This window comes from Pongo pygmaeus, chromosome X, assembly GCF_028885625.2.
Source record: "Pongo pygmaeus isolate AG05252 chromosome X, NHGRI_mPonPyg2-v2.0_pri, whole genome shotgun sequence".
Lineage (NCBI taxonomy): Eukaryota > Metazoa > Chordata > Mammalia > Primates > Hominidae > Pongo > Pongo pygmaeus.
In genome coordinates, this window is record NC_072396.2 from 158,280,247 (window position 1) to 158,289,146 (window position 8,900).

Here is an 8,900-nt window from a genome sequence, read left to right on the forward strand (position 1 = left end):
TAAGGATGATAGCCTCCAGCCTCATCCATGTTCCTGCAAAAGACATGCTCTTGTTCTTTTTATGGCTGCATAATATTCTGTCATGTATATGTACCATATATTATTTATCCAGTCTGTCATTGATAGGCATTTAGTTTGATTCTGTATCTTTGCTATTGTGAATAGTGCTGCAGCAAACATTCACGTGCATGTGTCTTTAGGGAAGAATGCTTTATATTCCTCTGGGTATATACCCAGTAATGAGATTGCTAGGTTGAATGGTAGTTCTGCTTTTAGCTCTTTGAGGAATCACCATACTGTTTTCCACAATGGTTGAACTAATTTACACTCTCACCAACAGTGTATAAGGGTTCCCTTTTCTCCACAACCTCACCAGCATCTGCTATTTTTTGACTTTTTAATAATAGCCATTCTGACTGATGTGAGATGGCATTTCGTTGTGGTTTTCATTTCCATTTCTCTAATGATCAGTGATATTGAGCTTTTTTTCATATGCTTTTTGGCCACATGTATGTCTTCTTTTGAGAAGTGTCTGTTCATGTCTTCTGCCCACTTTTTAATGGGCAAATGGGTTGTTTTCCTCTTGTAAGTTTATTTAATTTCCCTACAGATTCTGGATACTAGACCTTTGTCAGGTGCACAGTTTGCAAATATTTTCTCCCATTCTGTAGGTTATCTGTTTACTCTGTTGATAGTTTCTTTTGCTGTGCAGAAGTTCTTAAGTTTAATTAGATCCCACTTGTCAATTTTTGTTTTTGTTTAGATTGATTTTGGTTTCTTTGTCATGAAATCTTTGTCTGTTTCTATGTCCGGGATGGTAATTGCCTAAGTTGTCTTCCAGGGTTTTTATAGTATGCGGTTTTAGATTTAAGTCTTTAATTCATATTGAGTTGATTTTTGCACACAGTGTAAGCAAGGGGTCCAGCTTCAATCTTCTGCACATGGCTAGCCAGTTATCCTAGCACTATTTACTGAATAGGGAGTCTTTTCCCCATTGTTTGTTTTTGTCAGCTTTGTCAAAGATCAGATGGTCGTAGGTGTACAAGCTTATTTCTGGGCTCTCTATTCTGTTCCATTTTTTTGTTTTTGTACCAGTACCATGCTGTTTTAGTCACTGTAGTCTTGTAGTATAGTTTGAAGTCAGGTAATGTGATCCATCCAGCTTTGTTCTTTTTGCTTAGGATTGTCTTGGCCATTCATACTCTATTTTGGTTCCATATAAATTTTAAAATAATTTCTAGTTCTGTGAAGAATGTCATTGATAGTTTGATAGGAATAGCATTGAATCTGTAAATTGCTTTGGGCAGTATAGCCATTTTAATGATATTGATTCTTCCTATACATGAGCATGGAATGTTTTTCCATTTGTTTTTGTCTTCTGTAATTTATTTGACCAGTGTTTTGTAATTCTCATTGTAGAGCTCTTTCACCTTCCTGGTTAGCTGTATTCCTAGGTATTTTGTTTGTTTGTTTGTTTGTTTGTTTTGTTTGTTTGTCTGTTTTTAATTTTTTTTTCTTTATTATACTTTAAGTTTTAGGGTACATGTGCACAATGTGCAGGTTAGTTACATATGTATACATGTGCCATGCTGGTGTGCTGCACCCATTAACTCATCATTTAGCATTAGGTATATCTCCTAATGCTATCCCTCCCCCCTCCCCCCACCCCCCACCCCACAACAGTCCCCAGAGTGTGATGTTCCCCTTCCTGTGTCCATGTGTTCTCATTGTTCAATTCCCATCTATGAGTGAGAACATTCAGTGTTTGGTTTTTTGTCCTTGCGATAGTTTACTGAGACAATGGATGAAATTGGAATTCCTAGGTATTTTATATTTTTGTGGCAACTGTGAATGGGATTGCCTTTCTGATTTGGCCCTCAGTTTGGTTATTATTGGTGTATAGGAATGCTTCTGATTTTTGTGCATTGATTTTGTATCCTGCAACTTTGCTGATTTTTTTTATCAGCTGAAGGAGCTTAGGGGCCAAGACTATGGGATTTTCTAGATATAGAATCATGCTGTCTGCAGATAGAGATAGGGTGACTTTCTCTCTTCCTATTTGGATGCCCTTTATTTCTTTCTATTGCCTGATTGCTCTGGCTAGGACTTCCAATACTATGTTGAATACAAGTGGTGAAAAAATGTATCCTTGTCTTGTGCTGGTTTTCAAGAGAGGAATGCTTCCAGCTTTTGCCCATTCAGTATAATGTTGGCTGTGGTTCTTATTATTTTGAGTTATGTTCCTTCAATATCTAGTTTATTGAGAGTTTTTAACATGAAGTGATGTCGAATTTTATCAAAAGTCTTTTCTGCATTTATTGAGATAACCATGTGGTTTTTGTCTTTAGTTCTGTTTATGTGATGAATCACATTTACTGGTTTTCATATGTTGAGCCAAACTTGCATCCTAGGGATGAAGCCTACTTGATCATGGTGGATTAGATTTTTGATGTGCTGCTGGATTTGGTTTGCAAGTATTCTGTTGAGGATTTTTGCATTGATGTTCATCAAGGATACCGGCCTGATGTTTTCTTTTTTTGTTGTGTCTCTGCCAGATTTTGGTATCAAGATTATGCTGGCCTCATAGAATGAGTTGGGGAGAAGTCCCTCATCCTTAATTTTTTGGAATAATTTCTATAGGAATGGTAACAGATTGTCTTTGTACATCTGGTACAATTTGTCTGTGAATCTATCAAGCCCTAGGCCTTTTTTGGTTGGTAGGCTATTTATTAGTGATTCAATTTCAGAGCTTATTATTGATCTGTTCAGGGAATCAGTGTCTTCCTGGCTCAGTTTTGGGTGGATGTATGGGTCCAGAAATTTATCCATCTCTTCCAGGTTTTCTAATTTGTGTGCATAGAGGTCTTGTAGTAGTTTCTGATGGTTGTTCTTATTTTTGTGGGGTCAGTAGTAACATTCCCTTTATCATTTCTAATTGTGTTTATTTGGATCTTCTCTCTTCTTCTTAATTCATCGAGCTGGTGGCCTATTTTATTAATTTTTTCAAAAAACCAACTCTTGGAATTTCAAGCCAGTGGGTTTTATCTTGTGAGGTGCTGTGGAAGTGGGGGCTGCAGGCTGTTGCTGCTCAGCCCCCCTAGATTCAGCCTCTTTCCTAGGGGTATGTACAGGAGTCTAACCTTCCAGTTTGCCGAAGCTTCAGCTACTTTTGCCGGAAAGCCCAAGTATCTAAGGTTCCAGGTTCTCCACACATGCCTGAGTGGCTGCTCTGCCAAGACTCCACGTGGCTCTGTCTGTCAGACTGAAAACTGAAAGGCCCTGGTGGAGTGGGTTCACAAGGAGATCTGCTGACCCGCGTGTTGCAAAGATCTGTGGGAGAAGCGTGGTTTCCTAGGGTCGCTCATTCAGTAACCACTTTCCTGGGTAGGGGAGGATCCCCTGGCTCCGTATTGCTCCCAGGTGGGCCATTGTTCTATCTTGTTTTCTTCGTTCTCTGTGGGTCAAGTTGTTTCCTTCATTAATCCCAATGCAAGTACCTGGATGTTTCAGTTGAAGGTGGTGTATTTACTCACCCCTTTTGTTCCTCTCTGTGAGAGCCACACATACTACCTGCTTCTAGTCAGCCATCTTGGCCACTCCCCCAATTGGTTCTTTTCAATAGTTTCTTTTTCTCTACTAAAATTTCCTATTTAAAACTTCATTGTTATTCTCTTGGGCCATGTTTGTATATATTTTACATTTTTACACTTTTATCTTTTACATTTTACACATAACATTTACATTTCTACACTACACAATTGGCTTTGTGTAAATCATAATAAACACAACAGCCAAAGTGATAAGTAGGTTGGTGTATATAATTCATTCATTAATTTATTCATAGATCCACCCATTCAACAAGGATTTACAGTGCACCTACTGTGTCAGGCATTATTCTAAGTCCTAGAAATTTAGAGACAAATTAGAAATAGTCTCTGTTCTTAAGGAGCTGCCAGAATGGTAAGAAGAGGCAGGCATGTAAACAAATTTAGTAATACAATTTACTGGGGATAGTGATAGGGTATGTACAGAGTACAGGGGGATACCAAGTGGGCAGGTCATACCTGGAAAGGGTCAGGAAAGTCCTCACAGGGAAGGTACACCTTGCATTAGGATAGAGGAGGAAAGATAGAGGTACATATCAAAAACGTAGCAAACAATCATCAAATGGCTTGAAGAACATCAGGGAGAGGTGTCCAGTGAGCAGGTGGACATTGAGATTTAGAAAGCAGAAGTTGGTCCCAGAGAGCCAAACCTGATGGCATTTAGCCTTAAGGTGGTTGTGTGAAGCTGGGTGTATTAGTCTGTTTTCATGCTGCTGATAAAGACATACCCGAGACTAGGTAATTTATAAAGAAAAGGAGGTTTGATGGACTCACAGTTCCACGTGGCTGGGAGGCCTCACAATCATGGCAGGGGGTGAAAGGCACATCTTACATGGCAGCAGGTAAGAAAGAAAATGAGAATCAAGCAAAAGGGGAAGTCCCTTATAAAACATCAGATCTCATGGGACTTATTCACTACCATGAGAACAGTATGGGGAAAACTGCCTCCATGATTTAATTATCTCCCACCAGGTCCCTCCTACAACACGTTAGAATTATGGAGCTACAATTCAAGATGAGATTCGGGTGGGGACACAGCCAAACCATATCACTGGGTGAGGAGCTGATATCCCCAGATGGCACCACAGGTAGCCTAAGAGGATGTGGGTGAAACAGAGTTGTTCTGAGCCTTAGTCAGTGAAGGAGACCAGAAAAGAATTTGTTGAAACTGAGGGCCAGAAGCCAAGCCTGAGACATTCAGAGCAAGTTTTACCTTTATACTTTAAGGACGCAGGCTCTGGACTCAGACAGAGCAAAGTTCTAAGGCCAGCCATGTGGCATTGAACAAATTATTTAAACTCTGTTTGGCTCAATTTCCATAACCATGAAACAGAAGTAATAGTAGGACCTGCCTCAGGACTATTGTAAGAATTAGATGAGATAATATTTATAAAACAATGTCTGGCACACAGCAAACAATCATCAAATAATAGCCTTTATTATCAATTTATTGTTTTAATGGATATGAAAAACTAGAGAATTAATTTTAACCCCTCAATCACTAGATTGTAACACAGATGCATTCATTTATTTGAGAAATATTTATGAAGCATCTACTATGTGCCAGGCATGTTTTTTGGTACTATCAGGGAGAAATCAATATCTATGGTCTTAAGACCTTAACCTGGTGTTAAGATCTCAAAGGATCTATGAATCAGATGGGGAAAAATGCATCCTTATTTTTACTAAAATAACTAAACTTTAGTGTTTCCTTCAATTATGAATGTAGGCAACAAACCACAACAGTATCGGCAGTACATGTGACTTTGTCACCGACAGAAATAAATATTTTCATATCACATTACAGTTATTGCCAATAGCTAGACACATTTGCTGGAAATAACATTTCATCAATTTATGACATTGGTAAAGAACTTTTAAGTACTGCTGTTTTACTTGTTAATGAAGAAGCACATATATCAATATAAAAATCATTATGAGCATGCTTTATGTTCTTGACTATGGTCAGCCCAGGGTGAGTTTCCCTTGGATGCTTTTTTCCTTGAGTATCAGAACAATTCTTGTTTCTTTTAGCAATCTAGCATTATATCCTGGACACTGTCCATAATGAATTCTAGTAGATTTGGCTTCTTGGTTTCTGTTATATTTCTCCAAAGATGGGTCTTTGTTTGTTATTGTTGTTGTTGTGGTGGTGGTGGTGGTGGCTTGTTGTCTTAGTAGACAACTAAACTAGCTAAACTCACATGAAGTCTCCTCTGTATTGGGTACCAACTGCAATCTCCAGACTCCGTTTCCTTGGTATTGGGCATCAGCTGAAACCTCTGCTCAGTTCTTTTCTTGGACTCAGCCCTGTGCATGCATAGCTCCAGGGTCAACCTGAGATTTGGGCAGAGTGTACAGGCCAAACATGGAGCTCGTCAACACGGTGCTTCTCTGCTCCCAGGTATTGCCCCTCCTGCTTTCCCTCTGCCATGGCCACCCTAAAATCTGCTCTCCGGGTCTCTGAGTTTTAGCCACCCAGCATAGCATCCTCTGTGGCCCACACTCACATGCGGACAAGCAAGAAACTCACCTTTGCAGAGAGGAACAAGATGACAAACCTCACCGCAGTGCTCAGCAGTTCAGGCTCCCCTGTGGCTCCCACCAATGACTGGGCGGACATTGCAAGACTCAGGATGCTGCCAAGAGAACCACGGCTACCAGTGCTTCTCAGGGAATGGGTGGCACGACGCCTGCCACCAGCAGCCCAGCCTGAGTGAAATCTGTGGGGACCCTGCTTCTTCCCACCTCGGGTCTCAGACTCAGTGGGTGGTGGATTCATGTGACTGGTGGAGCCTGAGTTAGGTGCCCACGCTGTAGCTACAAAGGAAGCTGGGAGAGTGAATACTAACCATCTTTGGGATCTAGAGTGGGAGGCAAACTCTACTTCGTGGGATGGGGCAATGCCCCAAACAGAGAATGGTTAATATAAAAATGATTGTCATTGTCTACTTTATATGGTATTAAATGGACAGAAGAAAGAAGAGAAACACAGATTAAGAAACAAATAAAACACACAGATTACCAATATTAGGAATCAGGGTGGTGTTATCACTGCAGATAATAATAGAACATTGTGTACAATTTTATATTAATAAATTTGGCAACTTACATGAAATGGGCAAATTTCTTGAAAGATACAAATAGCAAAGCTCAGTGAAAGAGAAATAGATACAGGCATACCTCCGAGATAGTATGCCTTCTGTTCCAGACCAGGGCAATAAAGCAAAAATCACAATAAGCCAGTTACCCAAATGTTTTGGTTTCCCAGTGCATACAAAAGCTATAGCCTATTAAGTGTACAATAGTATTATGTCTGAAAAAAAGTACTCATCTTAATTTTAAAATATTTTATTGCTAAAAATGCTAATGATCATCTCAGAGTTTGGTGTGTGGTGAGGGCCTTCTTACCATGTCCTCATATGGTGGAAGGCAGACGCAAAACAGCAAGCTAACCAGATGCTGCATGAAGCCTCTTTTATAAGGGCCTTAATTCCATTCCAAGGGAGTAGCCCTCTGGCCTAATCACCTTTTAATAGATCTGGGTCTCTCTCTCTTCTTCCTTCCGTCCATTTAATACTATATGAAGTAGACAATGACAATGCCTTACCTCTTAATAATATCACATTGGCAACACCTGAATTTTGGAAGGGATACATTCAAGCCACAACATCCAGTCTCAGGCATTTTGTCATGGCAGTGCAAATGGACTAAGACAATTTCCAAATAATTTTGTTGAGTGAAAGGAACCAAACACAAAAGAAGACTTATTATAACATTTTATTATATAAAACTCTAGAAAATACCCTATAGTGACAGAATGCAGATCATTGGTTGCCTGGGGACAGGAGAGGAGAAAGGGATAGTCATGGGCATGAGGAAACTTTGAAGGTGATGGAAATCCTTATTGCCTTGATTGTGGTGATGGTTTCATACGTGTGTGTGTGTGTGTGTGTGTGTGTGCGTGAAAGCTTATCAAGTTGTTTAGCTGAAACATGACAAATTCACAGTTTATTGTCTGTCAAATATATCTCAGTGTAAACAGTCAACCTACAGAATGGGAGAAAATCACCTGACAAAAGTCTAATATCCAGAATATAACCCCATCAAAAAATGGGCAAAAGACATGAACAGACACTTCTCAAAAGAAGACATACAAGTGGCCAAAAAACATATGAAAAAAATGCTGTCATCACTAATCATCAGAGAAATGCAAATCAAAACCACGATGGGACACTATCTCACTCCAGTGAGAATGGCCATTATTTAAAAGTCAAAAAATAAGAGATGCTGGAGAAACTGTGGAGAAAAGGGGATACTTATACACTGCTGATGGGAATGTAAATTATTTCAGCCACTGTGGAAAGCAGTTTGGAGATTTCTCAAACAACTTATAACAGAGCTACCATTTGACCCAGCAATCCCAGTACTGGGTATATACTCAAAGGAAAATAGATCATTCTACCACCAAGACACACGCACCTATATGGTCATCACAGCACTATTCACAATAGCAAAGACGTGGAATCAACCTAGGTGATCATCGGTGGTGGACTGGATAAAGAAAATGTGGTAGGCATTCACCACAGAATGCTATGCAGCCATAAAAAAAAGAATGAAATCATGTCCTTTGCAGCAACATGGATGCAGCTAGAGGCTGTTATCCTAAGTGAATTAATGCAGGAACATAAAACCAAATGCCACACATTCTCATTTATAAGTGGGAGCTAAACATCGGGTACTTGTGGACATAAAGATGGGAACAACAGACAACGGGAACTACAAGAGGGGTCAGGGAGGGAGGGAGGGGTCAAGGGTTTAAAAACTAACTATTGGGTACTATGTTCAGTACTTGGATGACAGGATCATTCGTACCCCAAACCTCAACATCACACACTATACCCAGGCAACAAGCCTGCACATGTACCCCCTAAATCTAAAATGAAAGTTGAAAACATAAAATTTCTCAGGAACTAAATGTGTGTGTATATATATATACATACATACACACACACACATATATACACACACATTGCACATAATGGGCTAGCTTTCTCTTTTGTCTCTCTCTCTCTATATATATACACACACATATATATACATATATATACTGCACATAACATTGGGCAAACTACTTGAACAGACACTTTACAAAGAAAGATATAGAAATGGCCAGTGAGCACATAAACGCGTACTCAACATAATTAGTCATCAGGGAGATGATAATTGAAATAACAATGAGATACCACTTCCCGCCCTCTCAAATGGCTAAAAATAAAGGCTGACAACCTCAAA